This window comes from Lonchura striata, chromosome 3 (genome assembly GCF_046129695.1).
Source record: "Lonchura striata isolate bLonStr1 chromosome 3, bLonStr1.mat, whole genome shotgun sequence".
Lineage (NCBI taxonomy): Eukaryota > Metazoa > Chordata > Aves > Passeriformes > Estrildidae > Lonchura > Lonchura striata.
In genome coordinates this window covers 14,743,331-14,763,222 of record NC_134605.1, presented here as the reverse complement: position 1 = coordinate 14,763,222, position 19,892 = coordinate 14,743,331, and the positions used below count along the sequence as shown (strand labels likewise).

General features: G+C 39.3%; 1 long non-coding RNA gene across 1 annotated transcript in view; it reads right to left on the bottom strand.

Annotated features, from left to right (window-relative positions):
- Nucleotides 1-3,636: 3,636 nt before the first annotated feature.
- The window catches only part of LOC116183368 (uncharacterized), a 29,427-nt gene continuing 13,171 nt past the window's right edge, over nt 3,637-19,892 (bottom strand). Inside the window, exon 3 of the long non-coding RNA XR_004147973.2 lies at nt 3,637-4,118. This is a non-coding gene — a long non-coding RNA (uncharacterized LOC116183368). The remainder of the gene's footprint in view (nt 4,119-19,892) is intronic.

Below are 19,892 nucleotides of genomic sequence, written 5' to 3'. Positions count from 1 at the left end.
ATCAGCATGATAGGGCTTCACTTCTGCAAGTAGAAACCACCACTGTGTTGTGGAAATTGTTATTCCATGCCAAAACCATGTATGTTACTCTATCAGGCTCAAGTCCATTCCTTTGACTCTGTCCAAATATATTTTGTACATGGCTGTGGTAGTTTGTGAATAACTTTAGTGAAATAACTCTAGGGTTTGTGTCAATGTTTGAATGCATTGTAAATTTTCTTGGCAACATGTTAATACTCCTTTGATTAGAAGAGCTGCCACTGTTGTTTGTTTTTATATTAGAGCAAAGAAATGCAAACATCCTTACCATCAAGACTAGGTGGAGTAGCACTGAAGGTAGGTTGTTGTGAATCTCTGTACTGTTTGTATTCTAAACTTGTGTGTGCCTGTTTTGTCCTCTGGTCCAGCAGAAGCTGCTGTTTCTAGGATGCAATAAAAACTTTTCTGAACACTTCTTTTGAGGGCATAAAGGGGCAGAGTAGTGGAAAAAATCCAAGCTGAACAAATTCATATACTGAGGCTAACTTTACCTTAGAAGAGTTTCTTGGATTTTCATACCCCCACATGGGTTCATTGATCTACATGCCAAAAAGCTGGTTGGTTTTGATTTACAGATTCTACATTGTTTAGGAGATTATAGTCTAATTCTCCTTCTGCTGTGACTAGTCAGGGCATGAACTGCAGTCATAATGACAGGCACTCTGTTTCTGGATTTTAGCATGCCAGGCAAGGAAGTCACTTCAAAGTAAAGCTGAAACACGTGAAGAAGTTGTGTGGAGAGAGCACTAGGAGGAGGAAATTAGGTTGACCCTGGCTTATTAAAATGTAGTATACACTGATGAATGGGTGATTTTAGGCACTGCTGCAAAGGATAATACAGGATGAAAATGATGTCTGCCTTTATTAAAAGAGTTGGTACGAAATAGCAAATGTAAGAAAACTGTATTTTGGAAAAGGGATCCATTTTAATGGGAAAATATTTTGTTGTCAATAGTTGTTGGTATTATTTGTGTTGGAATTGTGTTCAGGATCTGCTTTGAGATGAGAGCACAGGGAGGAGCCACACTTGCACTTTTTGCTCTGCATGTGTCTAATAAGAGTCCTTGTCTTCAGTGGTTCACAGCTCCCACATGGGTGGGATAAAGGGACTTCCTGCTTACAGAGAGCATTGTGGGCAGGAACTTTACTTCAGGACTTTGAAATATCCTTGAAATTGCTTGGTAAAATGTAGCTCATGGATGCGTAAAGCTCTTCTATGCATTTTGAGGCATGCTGGTTTCATTTACTTTCTTTTTTAATTTTCTCCTCTTTTAAGGATCTTAAAAGATGCTGCAGTTTAGAACATTGAATTTTCACTTTTGGCTCTTTCTAATATCTTATTTTAACATATGTCAATATGCTATTACAGCACAAATGGAGTGCAAGTAACCCTTGACTGGGTATTTCTTTGTAATAGACAACTCATTTGATATATTTTGCTTCTTTGTAGCCAAACACAATTCTCTTTCCTTTGATATTTTAAATTATTTCCTAAACTATTTCTGGAAGTAACATTTGGGTTGTTGCTTGTCCAAGAGTAGTCTATTGTGTGCTGTAGTGACAATGAGCAGATTAGGCTTGCTGGTACTTGCTTCAATCGCAAATAGATGAGTGTCATTGTGAGGGCTGAGTTTCTGACACAATATTTACAATTATGGCCTCAAAAGTTGGTTTCTGTGCATTTGCTTGAATAGTCAATTAGGATTCTTTGTTCTGGTTTCAGTCAGTAAATTTGCTCATTAGAGCGTTTTTATGTAACCACTTTTTGATTGAGACATCTGTGGAAAGGTTAAGCTAAACCGAATATTAAACTTTTAAAAATGTCAGATTTTGAGGCATTAGAATTGTCCTTGGTGTGAAATATTTTAGGTCTTAATTCCCCAGTTCATCTTCATTCTAGAAATACTTCAGTTTGGGGACTACAGAGAGATTTTAATTTAGGTGTGCTCCTCTACCCTGTAGAATCAGCCCAGTGTTGTTTTGCTCACCTGGAGATCTACCTCCTGTAGTAGATGGAGGCCAAGTTTGTTTTAAAACTTGAATATTAATGTGTTACCATATTTCTTAGAGGAAGTTTGATTTAATCTGAAAGCCTAAATGTTTCTAATTGGATGTGCCCACATCCCATCTGCACACATTCCTAGCAGCGAAGAGAATGCGATGAAGCAAAGATTTCTCAGATGTTGGCACTGTAGAGCCCCTTTCTTCTTCCTCTCCTTCTCTCCCCTGACCTTTCTTTTGGGATTGAGGGGCCAGAGAAGTTCAATTTAGGTATTGAATTATAATCCTGGCACTATTTTGGAAAAAAAATGTTGACTGAAAACCTGAATGCTTTTTTTCCCCCTCCTGTTTGGCACAATGTGTATCTCCACAAGTAAAAGTCTATGGATGCAACTGCAAAGCCAAATCAGATGGTATCAAAAGCATGGTAGCTTTAAAATTCTGGATCTATGTGGCAGACTGTTTAATCTTTCACCTGCTGTATGTGATATAATAACACTGATATATGTTTGAGCAGTCTTTTGGGATTTTATATATCAGAGAGACTGTGTATTTTGAAATTTAATCCTCATGAAATATTTGACATCCTGAATGGGATAATTGACAGAGGGACACTAATTAGGGAGTTGTAATTCAGACGGTTCTGATCATGTACTTTATCCTGACATGTATATTGTCCCCCTGGTAACTGTGTTAATGGTGCTTAGACATGTGCATCAGGAAAAGAGTGCATACTCCTGGGAGCTCTGGAAATCAATCTCCTATGTAATGCCATTTTATAATGCTCTAGAAGGAACAGATTTACACATTTTTCCATTTACTAAGCTGATGGTATATAAAATATTCTGGCTTTGAAATACTTTGTCTCAGTTGGTGCTTTCATTCTTAGGACTCTGCTTCCTCTGAAACTGACCTTGTGGCCTAAACTGGTTTGCATTTCTTAGTGTTTGCTTGAAATCTTGGATAAATCTGCTCTATTCAGCTGAACTGAGTCCTGTTTACCTTAGGCAGGAATTATTTCATCAACTCCTGAAATACAAAGCCCATGGCAAGACAGAAAAGGCAGTCTTGTGATTGCACCTCTGACCTAAAGGACAAGCTTTTTCCAAGTATGATTTCATTCAGGTAGTGAGAGCAAGACCTGGATTAAGAAACAAAAATATTGGCCTTAGGCAAGCAGGTGAGCTCAGTTTTTTCTGTTTTCCCTCTGGCTTTGTGATCATGCCACGCACATGATCAGACTGTCTGCCTGCCTCAAACAGAGCATTCCTCAACAAATCCAAGAGCTCTTGAACTCAGCAGACTTTTCAAACTTTCTCCATGATCATATAGCTTAAGTCAGGAAATACTTTTAAAGCACTAATTTGCTGTATGGTAAGTGAATACAGAGACTTCTTAATACTGCTTATGGTGCAGTGTTCTACCACTGCAGAAAACAGAAAAGCGAAGAACAGGCTACAGTACAGTTAAAAATTCTGGAGTCTGGCAAAATTTATTTATCAAATCTAAACACTGGGGGAATAATGATCTCACTCTTGAAAAAGGTGAAGAGGGATTTTTAACTTTTTCAAAATTAAGAATTTTTTAGGTTGCCTGGTGTGCAGCTTATACAGAAGCTGGCTCTTTCTGCAGTACAGTGTGTCCTCTGATGCTCATGTTTGGACATTGCTTCAACAATGAGTCAGAGTTCCAGCTATTGTCTCACTAACATCAGTTCCTGCTGTGCTGGGGGTTTCCCCTCTCATCTTTTTCCCAAATTATCAGCCAGACCCAACCCTCTTCTGTTCATAAAATCTGTTGGGAGGCCCCAGATTGGGCTAGGGTGGCTACAAGGTACTATTCACGGAATTCTAGCTCTGCATCTACCCTGCAGAAGAAATGCTGGTTATTAATTTTCATGGCTGACCCGGGAGCCTGAGTGCTTTGAGCAGCAGCGAGAGAACAGTCATTGCGAGAGCGCGCGGGCCACGGCGCCTTGCCAAAGAGGGTGCCTGGGTGGGAGGGCCTCCTGTAATCAGCATCGTGCAGCTCCGTGTGGCTTCTCTGCAGAATAGTCATGCTGTCATTTCAGGAGTTCCCTTGTGGGGAAAAAAAAGGTGGCAAATAGGCTTAAAAATGTTAAGAGTTACCAATGGACCAAAATCCATGCAAAGCGTGGGGAGAACCTTTTGCTATTTAAAAGAGTACAGATAGAAAGAGAAGATGGTATATCTTGGGAACAAGAAACCAACCACATTGTTCTACTGCTCTAAATTCAGACTGGATGGGACTGGAAGGAGGTGAGAGTATCACCCTGTTGCGTCCTGTAGCAGAAGGATATGGACAATGGAAAAATGAACATGTGATGTACAGACTAGGCCTATGTTGTAAATGTGTCTGAGTCACCACAGCCACCTAGGCTGGAACCTGTTGTCATTTGGTCTAATACTAAAGGTTCACAAACCAAGCCTTTTACAAACCTGAACTGTTTATGACAAATACCATCTGTGCAACACAAATGCCACTGATAGGATTTGATTTTGTGAACTTCTCTGATGCAATTAATCTCATAAAGGGTAATGAGAATAGCCATTACATGTGTTCAGAAGTGTCCCTAGCTTATGGCAATGCCCACATCTCATATGGTTTCAGTCTTCCTTGCATGTGGATATTTCCAGAAATTGTTTTTAGACTTTTCATTTATGTTTCTTGTGGCAATACAAAAAAAATTATGTGTATGGTCTTTTAAAAATACTTAAATCTTTTTCATATGCCCTTAACCGTGCACCTCAGCAGCTGACTAAAATTCAACCTATTCAGTATTTAATGCTATCCTCAGAGATGGGCTATGAGTTAGGATGAGCAGATGTCCTAGTCAGACTGAAAAGTTGTTTGGTATTTTGCTTAATTTGTGATGTTTTAGCATGAGACGGGCAGATTTCCATTTTAAGTGCCTTTGTAAACATTGTTGGTAAATTCTAACAGTAATAAGTATGATTATTCTTCTTGAGTCTTCAACTTTCCACAGACTTTTTTTATTTTGTGCTGCTTACAGCCCTAGGACCCTCAGTATAAGAGAGAACAATGCTTTATTAAAACAAGCTGCTACATAAAATGTGTGCTTACTCAGCTGGAAGCTACTTGGCCATTTCTGCTGCTGCTCTCAAGCTCCAGAGCTGCAGATGGAGTTGGGTTAATATAACATAACTTTCCCAAGAGCCTGCAATAGGACTTGATGTGTTTTCTGCTACATATCCTCATCTTCCAAATTAACCTGAAGACAAATGGGATCTATTTATTTGCTACTTCTCTGAGATAATATATTTGGCTGTCATAGTAGCTTCTGCTTTGTATTTTGTATAAAACTGGCTCCCTAAGGATCTGGTTAACTAAGAACAGAGAATACCCTTTTTTTCCAAAAAAAAAAAAAAGAAAAAAATCGATGGCATACTTGAGCATGCAACTGGACAGGAAAAAATTCAGAAGAAAAAACCTGAAAAATTTTGTGAGAGATGGTGCCTGATCTTTGGTTCAATGTCTCCTCCCTGTTCTCTAGGCGTGTGGCATTCAGTTATAAGTAAAGAATCAGAGAAAACCTGAAAAACAATAGCAATGTGGAAATCAGCCCATGTACCCACACTCACTAAGTAGTTCCAGAAGATGTGGCAAATTATATTGATGGAAAAGCTGATTCATACAATTCTCCCTAGCCCAAAAATTTGACAAATAAAACCACTGACTATGCCAGGTGCTAACAGATAATTCCATGAACATATTTTTATCAGGAAAGCAAAATCAAATATTTGAGAACAAAGCATCATGAAAAACAACTCTGTGGGGCAAAAAATAGATCAACCCTTTAACAGAGAGAACTGACAACTCCTATCCCTCCTCTTCATGACTCCTTGAAGACAGAAACAGCAGAAGATGAGCAACTTAGTGACCTGTTAGATCTGCTCTTTTATTCAGGCTGTGATGCCAACAGTTCCAGTTGTTAATGAACAGCATCCACCTGGAGATGTGTGTACACCATGCCTCTTGTGACCTGTGAAAGAAATGAGCATACTGTGAAAATGAGGTTTGGATGCAGCCCTAAGCACCAGAGTCAAAACTCTTTCATGCTAAAAGTTGAATTCCTACTGCCTTCAATGGATTTTTTGTTTTGTTCTGTTATATCGGTGTCTGTATTTCTGATGAACCAGCTTTTTGGTAAGAGGAAAACTGCTTTCACAGTGGAACATTGTGATTCAGGACTTTTAACAATGAAGTAGCACAGGAAGGTAACTTTTCTCAATGACTCCAGCTTGTATGAAACAGAATATGTTGTTGGCGTAACCACTTAGGACAAGCCAAAGCCTCTGCAGAGATGTACAAAACTCACAGATGAAAATATACACCTTCTGTAGACAAACCAGTTTGTTTTTAAGCCATTCAACATTTCAAAAGAAGTTTTTTCATTATAGCTAAAAACATCAGCAAGTGAGTCCCCAGCTCCCCATGGCAGGCTGTGAGCACCTTTTACAGCAGCTGCTGCAGGACCAATCAAGCAGTCACTCCTCGGGGAGACCACAGCCTCCTCCCACCTGCTGTTTACATCCCCACCCATTCAGCTCCAGGCTTAGGCAGGGGAAGGAAATGGTCTCACCCTGCATGTGCCTACGTGACACAGTACGTGTGTTAGAAATAAACCAACGGGTTTGCTGAGGATTGAAATTACCAGGGGCTTCTGATCAACACCAACCAAAGCCACACTGGGTCTTCAGCTGCAGGCTCTCCATGGGTGAAAGGAGCAGGTGACAGGACCACCTCAATGTAGCAGTCTCAATATAAAATTGGATTAAAGCAAATTAATTTGAGAGAAACAATTTAAAATTAAAAAACTCTAGAAAAACACTTCAGGTGGCACTGTGTCCAGGACAATTTAGGGTACATTTGCTCTTCTCTGTGCATGAATATTGATCAACAGGCTGCTTGTTTAACCAGGAGTGGTGATGGAGATGAGGTGATTGTCATTATATTTCAGGAGTGGTGATGGAGATGAGGTGATTGTCATTATATTCTGATTGCATTTCTTTAATGAGATAAGTCCTTAGACTATTAGAGGTGATGAAAGGTGTCAGTAACAGCATCAAGAGTGAAGGAAACCAGTCCCATTATATGTTTTCTGGTAATGTGGGGAGCAGATATGACTTTCAACGTTTTAGAAATTACTTGAGAAGTCATAGTAAGAACAATTAAGAAACCTCCCAAACACCCAAACCAGTGAAAACTTTAGTATTCAAGGAGATAAAATACAGCTCTGGTTGAAATGGTTTGATCTGAATTACTGCAGGAAGTTGAAGAAGGCAGCTTTTCTTGCAGCATCTAATAGGCTGTGAAAGAACAAGATGTGAAAGATAAGTGCAGACAACATGTGACAAATTCCTTTAAGATAGTTATTACTCCTACTCTTTTCCATTTCATTGTGAATAAGAGCCAAGCAGCCTTTTCTGTTGTGTTCACAATTTGCTAACTGTTTACACTTCCCTCTTAATTACCTTATACAGTTTAATGGAAAGAAAATCTCAAATTCTTTGTTTTACAAAGCTTGTTTGCTATACCAAAGAACTCATCAAGATAATAATAATGAGATTATTTCTATCTTTCAATCCAAAGTAGGATCTTTCAGAGATTTAAAGAAAAAAAGAGCAAACACCAAAATAGAGTTTTAAGTGCTGCTCATTCTGATACAACATCAGATAGGAAATCCAAGTCTAACAGTTCAGCTAGGGAATATTTCTTCAGCTTCTAGGGCAAGACAGAGTTGCTCAGGAAGTGTGGCATTTTTTCAGAGCAGAGAGCCTCCAGGAACTGAAAGGTAAGAGTACTGGTGACCCTTTGCTGCCTTAGACCAGCTGGAGAGAAGGAGGCACGCACTGGAGTGAATGCTGCCACATGAAACAGGAGCAAGAGTACATGAAAATTTTCGTATCAGTATTTGGCTGCGAATGTGTGTCTTTGCTGGTGGGAATATAATGTTTCCATGCTTAATTTCTTTTTCATAATGTTGTTTTATAGTCTGGATCTGCAATGATACATTATTTCTCCTCTAGATTTCTACCTTATTTTCCTGTGCATTTTCCTGTGTCATGCGATCACACAGAGTGAGTATTGCAGTTGGTGGGAGTCCTTTAAAATTCCTTAAGGAGTTTAAAGGTGTGCTCTGGAAAGATGGTTTCTCCCTTTCCACTTCAACTAATGAATAACATAGACTAAGAATCACAAATGGGACTTGTAGCATTTTAGTGGCCCAGACAGGGTAACTTCTCATTCCTAACTGGATCTGCTCTGTAACGAGATCTGACCTGAGTGATAGGAACCAAGTGTGTAGTGATTCCACTGTCTAATTGTTGGATACCTGATTTCTGTACTGGCTGAGTTGAAGGGAAGGCACCAGGGCTGTCCCTGCCAGCACTACACACAGTCCATGGGCAGCATGAAGCCTGTGAAGGAATTTGTTGGCTTGTTGGGCAGCCCAGAATCATCCTGGGACTTCTGCTGCTTTCCTCTAGTTTTGCCTCTGGATTGTTGGGCTAGCAAAAAAACAACAACCAAAAAAAAAAAACCCAAAAAACCCAACAAAAACAACAACAACAAAAAGAAAAACCAAAAAAACTCCCACCAAAAATCCCTAACAGATGTAGCTAGGAAGAATGGGAAGTTTAAGATGTTCACATGGTGTTATTGCAGATGGGTTCACAGGGCATGTGAGGATGGGAATATTTCAGTTGGAATAAGAAAAGAAGAGCCAAATGTTCAATGGGGAACACATGCTTGTTTAACTTGCACTGTGCTGACACACAGTGGAGGTCTCCACAGTACCCTTTCTAAAATTCACTCCAGTCCTCAGTAAGAAAAGTAGTTCAGATTTTGAGTACAGAGGAGGCACTCAACAACCCTAGAAGGAGCAGCAGCTGTTGAAGCAGCTACAGAGAAGACTAACCAGAAAACACTGAATGCTGAGATCAAACAAATTAGAATGAATCAAAGGAACAGCAGGAGACAAACAAGGGGATGTAGCCCAATGCACTGCCTTGAACTCAGTTCTCTCTTAATCCATAGTGACCTGGGTTTTATCCTAGAATGGGAAGTTTCCTAAAACGTTATGAGCCCTGAATGGGTATTTGATTAAATTTTCTCAATTTTTACAGAGGTATGTTCATTAGTATTACTGAGAGAACTTGTTTTCCACATAATTTTACCTCTCAGGAGTTATAACTATCCATAGTGCTACACAATTTTATTTTTGGCAGAGAAAGGGCAAATCCACTACAAGTAATTGTTAAGCACTTCTTATCTGTATTTCCTGAATAAGAATTCCAGAGCATGGCCTCTTTTGAAACTCTTCTCACCTGCTTGGGCATGATGCTGCTAGCTTAAATGTATTTCCTTCTGTTTTGAAATAAGCCACATGAGAGGATACTCTTAATGTTCTTGGCCAAATTGATAGTGCTATGTCCTGCCCTGGGAGTCACGAGCATTTGCTGTGTTCTTCAGAGATATGTATTTGCAATTAGTCATCCATACAAGGGGACTGTTTAGGACAAGCCTTTCCCCCAAAGCAGTTAATTCTTCAAAATGAAAATAATCAGATAATGAGTTCATTTCCGATTTCACATTTAATGCCAAACATTTTTGGGTAAACAAGATATGCTGGCAGAGTTCTGCTCTCATTGTATGTTTTTTATTAACTGGGAAACAGACAGTTGATTCTTATCCTCTCTATCAGCTCAAATAAATTACACATATTTTAGGAGGAGAGACTTGTGCAAACTGGCTGGCTGGTTTCAGTGTGCAAGCCCATCAGCCAGTCTGTGTAAACTGCACCCAGGCCCTTCTAGCAAGAAATGAAAACCTTTTAAGACCCAGCTTGGGAGTCTCCCATTCAGTGGAAGGTTTTACCACAGTAACTGGTATTCGTGCACCATGAAAATAAGTAAGGCAGCAGGGAGTCTATTGCTGGTGACTTTGCCAAATCAGACGGGCCCAGTGTTGGAGCTGCTGTGCCATTCCTGCTGCCAGCCCCTTGGAAGTGTGAGGGAGCTGATGTTCACAGTGCTCAGGACAGCAGACGCTGCCAGGTATTCTGGGGCTGTGTTTTAAAGAGTTTGTGGAGAGAGGCGAGAATATAGCAAAGCATAGGACCAAAAGTATTAAATGCTGTTCTCTCCTCTTGGGGCTCAGCTTTGGTCAGAGGACTTGCTACAGTTTACAGACCTGCCAAGCAGAGCAGAGTCTGGCCCAGAGTCTGGGACCTCTGAATCTTTCAAAATCAACTTCTTTCCAGACAGAAGAAGCTGAAAAGAGAGAAATTGAAAAGATCTATTTGAAAGTGGTATTTATGACTTACCCTATGTCAAAAGCATTTAAAGAAGATTGTTCTTAAGGTGTGGCGTATTTTAGCAAGAGGTCAAAGGATTCACAGTAATTTCTACTTTTGAACATTGGAGATTTAATGTTTTATGCCTATTGTACAAGTAATATTCTTCCTATCTGTGCACAATGAACTTCAACATGTCATGAAGAGACCAGCCATTCATAAACAAAGCAAAACTGTCTTCCCTGTTGATCCTTTATATCACCTTAGCACTTAGGTTGATGGTGCTTGTTCCTGTCCAAAGTGAGAAAAAAGGTAAAAGCAATCTCTGTGCAAAAGAACTCACAGTGCAAGAGGAGTCAGGAGACAAACACAGACAAGAGGCAGGAGTACCAAGAGAGCACTATGTATCAGCACAGCCTAAACCAACAATTAAGATTTCAAGCTGATGTTGCTGGAAATGAGTATTTCAAGGTAAGGTTTGAAAGAGAGCAATGAATTTATTTGCATAGATGTTTTTCTACTTTTCAAAGCTAGTGAGAAACAGTGTCAAAGAAAACAATTTTTCTGAATCCAGACTGCATTTTTAGGAAGACGTAATTGGCCCCAGAAGCCTCGGATTCAGTTGCTGGACAGAAAAAAAGATTAGTGATTGAGATTATTGTTTTTTCTGATCTACAAAATAACCTCCATGGCGACAGAGGGTGTATCAGAGCTATATGGTGCAGCTGGAGGAAGACTTTGGCTCTGGTTTGCAAACTCTAGACAAATCCCAGCTTTGACAACTTTGCTGTATAGCTTCTGAGCTTTGAAAAGCAGTAACCTGAGATTTTTCTGGGGTATGGAGCAGAGGGAGTCTGGTGTTCACAAAATAAAGCCAATGGACGTTGTGATTTCTGGGAAAAACAATATTTGCAGCGTGGGCTCCAGACAGGAGAAGCTGGTGTATTAGTAACATGTGACTGGAGGCAGTCTCAGCAGCACAGCTCTTGCTATCAAAAGAATAAAGGAGTGTCTTGAGAGAACTTCTCCCTTCCAATCCTCTCCTTAGCAGGGGAAAAGTGCAAATATTTTTCATTCTGCTGTCATTTTGAAGATGAAGCCACCATTTGGATTTTCTTACTGCAGTGTTTAGCTTTCAGATGACAGAAATACAACAGTTCATAAGAACTCATGCCTCACACATGCTAGTTAACACATTAATGGCTGAGTTAAATGCTAAGAGACTCTGAGTCACTTAAATAAGAATTTGGTAAATTACAACCACTACCATACCCCACCCCCACACTGAACAGATAAATATATGTAACTTTTCTCTTTCTTTTTTAAGAATTTTCTCATATTATTTATTTTTCTCTTTCAGTAATAGCCTGATTTGGAAAGTTTTTGTCTGTAGACTGTATTTGCATAAAGCAAGTAAAGTCAATCTGCTTTGTCCAGTGTCAAGGGAAAAAAAGAAAAAGCCTTCACAGAAAAGGAAGGTTGTTTGCGCTTGTGAGTTATCAGGAGCTGGGTGCTAAAGGAAGGAGACATTCTTGAGGAAAATGTTTCTGGCATGGGTCAACTGCAGGGGAGAAGCAGTACTGTACTGTGGATATGGTTCCACTAGGAAATTGGGTATGTGCCCTCTTTTTGTGCTCTCAGAGCCTGTGCTCCCTGGTAGATTGATAGAGAGAGTTTTTTTGCAATATCTTAGGTTGTTTTAGCCACTTCAAGCCCTATGCCTGGTGTTTGGGTTTAAAGAAGTTTGAATTTGCTTAAAAGTCTACAACTTTCCCATACAAATAGTGATTAGGTTCTGGGCCAGGTACATCCTTAATCCAAAGGTGCCTTCCGTGAACTTCTCTGAAATTTCTGGTTCATGACTGTTTTCTCAGGAATTATTTTGTATCCTGTTGGTCTCCAGATACAGGAACTTTAGTATTATGTGGTTTTTCAAAGAAAAAGCCTATGGTGAAGGAGCACTTAGGAAAGCACCCATCTTCTCTGCAGGGACCTTTGAGGAACTCCACTGCAAGAAAACAAAAATGTTATAGCTGAATGGAGTGATATTTTTCTAATAGGTCTTAATGTTTTACCATCTGGTTTGCCTGCCTATTTCAGCTGTGAAGGGATGTTTGGCATGAGCACCCCATTTCATCACCTAAGAGGGTCACCACATGGTATAGCAACACATGGTATATATAACCTTTTGTTGACTTCTGTACCCCTGTCACTCTAGAATATATATATATATATATATATATATATATATATATATATATATATATTGTCCTGGGACCTGTGCTGCGACCTCCAACTAAATGTGTAGCACTGGTTTGTCCTTCAAGTGTGAAGCCAGTAAGGACTCTCTACCACAGTTTTTGAACACATTTCCAAGTATGGCAGGGTTCAGTGGCAGGCACATAATAGGGCTTTTGGCATGTATTATACTGTGCTCAACAACTCCACTCTCTGATCCAAACATGCCCACCAAAAATAACTTCAGTGAACAGCTTTTATTTTAATTATTCCAGTGTGGAACTCATGAAGTTTTGCCAAAAATCTGGCTTGTAAAGCTTTTTGTACCTAAGCACAGAAACCCCTAGTGTGTAGTTAATCCCCTACTGGGATTTTCCTGATCCAGTCACAGGTCTTTTCTGCAACCTCTTATTTCTTTACCTATCACTTGCTCTCTCTCTTCACCCTACCAGCTCCTTGAATTCTTGCCCTTTCTTGGCTTCTGTGACTGTTCTTTCCAAGCTATCTCCTCTAATTTTCTCTTTTCTTTTCTTGTTCATCTCCACATTTAGTGGTGGATGGTGTTTTTTGGAGGTTCCACAGTAGTTCTGACCTCTGAAAAGATTTCAGCGACATCAGTATGCAGACTCCTCTCTTCCTTTTATTCTCTCTATCCAACCTATTACATGGCATAGTAACTAAAAAACTGTGCTTTTGCCAATGACTTGCAAACTTGCCTTTTCCTAGATGATCTGTTTCATTTCATCACTGAGACTCTTTACACCCAGCCTGCTTCCCTTCTTCCCCATGTAGCACATACGTATACATTTTTACATGTAAAAGTCATAAAGCAAGCATAAGAAAAAGGGATGTCTCTGTGATGTGGTGGGACAAACTACTGGGCTGTGCAGAATACTTCCAGTGCCTGAGAGAGCTGACTATGGTAGTTACTCTCTCATCTCTATGCTGGATTATTTATTCAACCTTTTCTTCATCAAACCCTAATTTGCTTTGTGGGGAAACACTCGCAATTTAGGATATTAGTATTTAAATAAGCTATTTGCTGTTATTTTGTAAATAAGCTCAAATAATTAATAAAATGTCCCTCTAAGAATATTAAATGTGAAGGAGAAAACCAAAAAAGTTTTGATATGATGTTCAGTTTTGTTGGGTTCATTTCCAAAACATGCCACAAGAGAAGGAAGAGGAGGAACTCTCTAGAGCAGGATAACCTATAGCATGATAGTTTTCAGCACAGGTGGGGAAAATACAGATTCCAATGCCTGGAGGGCAGTGAGCCCAGCTTTCCTGCAGTCTGAAGGAGTGCTCTGGTTGTAATTTGATTGCTGAAAGCAATTCTGGCAGCAACAGCGCCCACTCCTTTACTGTTGTGGTGGAGGAGGTCTGGCTAGTAGCGGAGGAGGATGGTAATCCCTGCATTGAGATAGGTGACCAAATTCCAGAGAGGCTTAAGCTAATTTTAATACCTTCTAATGGCTCACTTCAGCAGTTCCTGCTCAGTCTTCTGTTTGGGATGTCTATATTCTTTGCTTCCCAAACCTCTGGATCCCAGCATGCAAGCACACTCCTGGAAGTCAGGAGCTGTGGTTTTCAGCCATGTAGGGCCTAAACATTGCTTGTGTCCAGGACAAAATATTTGTCTGTATTTATGTAAATGCTTAGCTTTACAGGGTCTGTGCTTACTTACCTTGATAAGTGCTTCTAAAAATAACAATATGGACATTGTGACATTTATGCACAGCATTCATATAACATCTGTTACAACATCTATAATACCATGCTGGAATTTATGGAGCTAAACCCTGGGGAATGTCTTTGCACCAGCTAGGAACAGACAAGACTTTTAAAAGAACCCCTTTGCATTCAGGGTACTTTCAAACTTCTGCTTACTAGCATGATACCCTGTGTTTGACTCAGCCTGAAACGCAGTATATAATACTGGTATTTTCATTTTGTCTCACATTTGGACTGTGCTCTGGTTCTGCTACTGTAAGTTTCTGTGTCTATGCAGTTGGGAATATGAAATTGGGGATTTTTGAAGGTCTGAAGGTCCTTCAGTATCAAATTACTTTTGAAATTGTACTTCAGCACTTCCATAGGGCCCCAAGTATTCTTGGCAGTTTACAATAGTCCTTGTCCCAAAGCATTTAAAATACATTTCAGATGTGCCGAGAATAATAAATCTAAAAGGAGGGAGAGAAAAGGCATGAAATAATCCAGGATAGAATTACTGTATCAGTGATTATATGGGTACACTTTATTTTTAAAGCTTTTAATTATTTTTTATTGACTTACATTGTGACAGCATAAGGAATGTTTCTAGAAATCAGATTTGAATTAGAGAGTTTTACATGAATTCTGACTGTTTTTGAAAGAAAGAGTTGCAAACACTAGACTTCATTATCCTGTAGAAAGACTAGAAAAAAATGGTTTATTCATCTTCTTTTCTTCAGTTACTCTTTTCCAAATATACTGGTGCATTTGCCCATCTGTGATGGAAAGTATAGATAACTGAGAAACTTTTGCCTTATGGTTAGTGCAAAGAAAACAGAACATAAAGTTCTGCTTTATTATAAGAAGAGGGATGCTGCAACATTTGAGCAAGTATCAGCCAGAAGCTGTTAAAAAAACCCTAAACAAAAAAAATTTAAAAAGAATCTGAAATAATGGAAAAGCTTCTACTTGAAAAAAATTAAAACTTTTAAAAAGCAACAACCTTGGATCATGTAGATTTGGTGCCTACTCACTGGAACATCACCAGATCTCACTTGTTTTGCTTGGGCCTCACTCAAACATAACTGGCCTCAAGCTAGTAAGCAAGCCAGCAAATGTCCTGGCTTGTAAAGAAATCTGATCCAACCCTGTAAACCAAACCCAGCCTAAGAGCAGTGGTGAGGGGAACATATGGAAAATTAATGACAGATAATAGAATGGTGGGACAGACTTAAAGAAAAGATTGTTGAGTTTATGCAACAATGCCAGCTAATGGTTTTCTGAGTTAAGAAAGTTATAGAGTATCTGAGCAATATTTTTGACTTAGCCAGCACTTAAGCTCTAGAAAGGGCTGCTGTGTTTCTCCTGTCCCATTGCACATTCTTGATACCTGTAGCTGCTGGTTCAACTGCAGCAGCACTTTGGGAAGCACAGAGATCCTGGTCCCCACCTGTTTAAATAAATGAGAGCCTCAGGAAGAGGAGTATGTTGGAATTTCCTTGGGCTCAAACTGGGCATAACAGCTAAAGCCAGGCTGAGTGCTAGAAGCCTGCCTGAGCACTGGGAGGCAGAGATGAGGGTAGTGTGTGTGTTTTTCTTTTTTTCTCTGCAGACCTCCAGGCATTTTGCAGAGGTAATGTGCTTTGTGTATGATGTCACAGATGGGGAAATAGTCCCAGGGAGCTCATCCTTTCACAACCCCTCTCCGGTGAAGAAACTGGAAATGGAAATGGAATGAATGGAAAGAATTATTGTGGTGAAAGTGGATGTATTTCTGGAATACAGAAATCACATATTTATTTGGGTGATGGCCTGGGATGCTCATTTAGGGTAGACTGTGAAATGTGACACGCTAGAGTAGCTATTTTGTACCAAGAGAAAAGTGATCCCTTTTCCCTCATTCCTCTACTTTTGTTTTATTGAAGACCAGCTAAAATCCTAACATTCTTCCTGCCTGGATCCTAAAACGTCTCTCACTCTTCCCGTGGCTGCATCCATCCTGCTGCACAGGCAAATGTTGAGGTTGATTTGCCCACTTGGAGACCCTTTAGGCCAAAAGTTGTGCAACTCGCCTGTTCATTTGGGTGTTAAAGCAACTCTTGTGCCATTCAATATCCTTATTTTTTCTTCCTGAACCTGTTGCCTGTTGCCTTAGGACCCTTCCGAGAAAAACACTGGGGAGGCTGTGGAGAAGACCATGCTTACCTCAGATTCCTGAAAAGCAGGCACTGAGTGTCTCTGATATCAGCTCTAAGCTTCTCTCCCTGCTCAGCTGAGAGGACAAATGGATTTTGCCAATAAAAGTTGTTCAAGTGAGTTACTGCATCTTGACTGGAGTTTAAAGGAATCAGGGTGTCAACAAACTGGTGAATTCAGCAGCTTACATTAAACAGATTGTCATATTAGACCATCATAAGGATTCATACTAAGCATAAAAATAGATGTCTATACAACTAAGAAAAAAAAAAGCTGACTTGTATAGGACAAAATGAATATGTAACACAGAAATACATAAATATATCATATATAGACATACACAGTGGTAATTGTAATACCTGTAGTGTAACAAAAAACTTTAATTATGTGTGTGGGATGATTTAGCAGACAAACTTTTTTCCCTGAGAAGTAGCTTTTAAGCCACTTCACATGGCTCAAAGACTGGGAATTGGTATCAGTGGGAAAAGGAAGAAATGAGAAATGTTTAGAAATACCAATGGTACCAAACATAAATATTTCTCTTTCAGGTTTGTTAAACCTGTTCTAATCCTTTTTGGTTCCTGAGGAGGAGTAAAACAGCCTAAAGGTGAGACTTATGATGTAAAAGAGTGTTTGCTATGACCTTGCTAAACCTATGAACTGATCAAGGGAGGTGATAGCTCTGGAGTGCACAGTGCATGTTTTACTTTTCTAAAGTCTAGAAGATTCAATACATCTGAAATATAGCAAAAAAAACTTCCTGCAGGGCAGTAGAGTTGTCCTACTGACAAGAGAGAGCTGTATTCTTTTCTCATCACCTCATAAACAGTGGGGTTCTGACTGAGGATGTTAGGTAATGCTTGCCACAGACAGAACTCAAAGTGAGTATTACTTTCATTGTATAACCCTTTGAGATCTGAGGCAGTGTTGTTTAACAAAGCATATTGTTTTCCCCTCTTGCTTTTACTGAGCTTTGATGCTGATTTTAGAACTTGACAGCTGTGTTTAGACTTCTCTTACAGAGACGGGGAAATATAGATGTTTAGGGCAGCAGGCAACATGAACTGTGTGGAGGGAATAGAGTCAAGATTTGGCTTATGGAACTGTGGAATTGCTCCACAGTGATGAACTTCAGGCCACCCTCCTTTTAGGAGCCTCCTTAGAGATGAAGGAGCTGCTGGTCCCTGGTGCCCCACCCAGAGCTGTGTGCCTCAGGGCGGGACTCTTGGCCACTTGTCACCATTGTTGAAAGGTGTGAGCTCTAGCTAGGCACCATGCTTCAGACGGGTCCCTGGCTTTGGTTGGGATTGGCATCCACAGGATCTTAATAGACCACCAGGACTGCTTGATTTTCCCTGTAGTGCTCTTAATTTTTGCAGTGTTTAGGTATGAGTATTTTGTATGGCAAAATAATTAGACTGGAAGAATAATTATCAGGAATGGTCTCTGAAAAAAGAAAAAGTCACAATTTGTTGCAGCTGATGTAATAAATGAAGAGAAAACAACCTTTTTGTCATTAGATTCAAATCACTAACATCAATTCTTGTAGAATTGTGTTGGTTCCTTCTTTATGGTATAAAGAAAAGTTTGTTGTTAAGTAGCTGAGTTTCGGCCCATCTTTGAATAACTATGGATATCTTGTTCAATATCTGAAAACTGTGATATTCTGCCATCTTTGCAGATACCAGAGGAGAATGTCTTGAATGAGTTAGTGGGACTGCACACAGGAAACCAGGGACTGGGCTGAAATAATAATTTAAAAAAAGAACATGCAAAACTAAAATAAAATAGAAATCAGCACAATCTTATTCAAGTTCTGAATATTTTGTCTCTCCTCTCATCACCTCTCCTCTCTAATGTAGAAGAAGACCAAATAATCTTAATTCTTAACTTCTGTAAGGTACCATGCAAACAAGGGCTCTTAATAATTATGTGTCACAATATTGTTTGGTTTTCTTTTGAGAGAATGATATTTCAATGGTGTTTGCTTAAGTCATAGCACTGAGGAGAGGATTCCTGAGTTTCAGTAAGATTGTATTGAAAGGAAGGTGCAAAACCCCAGGTAGCCTCAGATATTTGTTTCTATGATGTTTAGGTACATTCTTGTTTCCAAGACAGAGTGAATCTTATAAGCACAGAGCCCTGGGCAGCTTCTACAGTTTCTCTGTAGAAACACCACCTCCCCAGACCATGAGCTTGTCTGTGCTGTGAAAACACTTCTCCCACTCTGGTATGGGATGTCCTCGACTTTGTTTTCTTACCTTCTTTCCAGAACTTATTTGCCTTTGGCAGCTGAAGGATGTGGCATGATGAGCAATCCTTGCCATCCATTGCACACACTTGAACACACTTTGAATTAGTTTTTAACTGGGTATCAGAAACAAAGATAATTTAATGGCTACAACTTTTAACCATTTCACAGCTGATCAGTTTAGCATACTTTTAATCAGTATACTTCTAAGCCAGTATCATATAGTTTGTTATTGGTCAGTATCATTTGTATCCTGTATAAATGAAAATTAGAAATTCAGAGGCTTTATTTGGCCACTGAGTCCAACCTGCATTTCTTTTCAAAGAACAAAATGTACTACAGGATTTTAACTTCTAACATAAGATGCTAAACAATTTCCCTATAACTTAGCCCCTAAGTTTCAGTCATTTTAGAGAGGAAAAATCTAAAAATTCTTAGAGTATTTTTTGGCAATTTAGAACCAGACCCACATTTCATTCCTTTCACAATTCTTTATTTTCAAACCACTGTGTTTGGTGGAAATGTCTGGAATGTGGAGTATTGTATTTAAAAATAAAGCAAAACAATTCTTAATAGTCACTCTATCATTTAGTTAAACAACATCTCATACCCACATCATTCTGGAAGCTGGGACTAGTGAGGATTGGAGAAGTAGTGGAAAGAAAAAAGCATTAGGAATAAAACTGTATATACAGTGGGCAGAATTAATCACTCTGAGGTTTGGAACAAATATGAAAATGTAAATTAAACAACTGCCTTTATTCCATAAAATACTTAAAATGCTAGTGCAAGATTTCAGAGGGTGCAGCGTTTAGTTCTCAAGAAAACTGTATGAAAGGCTAGGAAGCCACTTTTGCTTGGTTAGCCTTATACCAAGGATCAAAGCAGAAAGGTATCTCATTTCCATGTATAACTTTGAAGTGTTTTATAAAGAATTTCAGAAAATGCGCTTTAGAGTATTTCTTACCAGGCTGCCTTGCATCAGAAGAATAAATAAAAACTAGAATGTCTCTTTTCTGGAAGACATATCAGTACTGTATTGCTCAAAACTTCATCTAGTAATCCTTAGTTTGTGAAGACCAAGAGTCAGACAGGTTTTTTATTGCCTTGGGATAA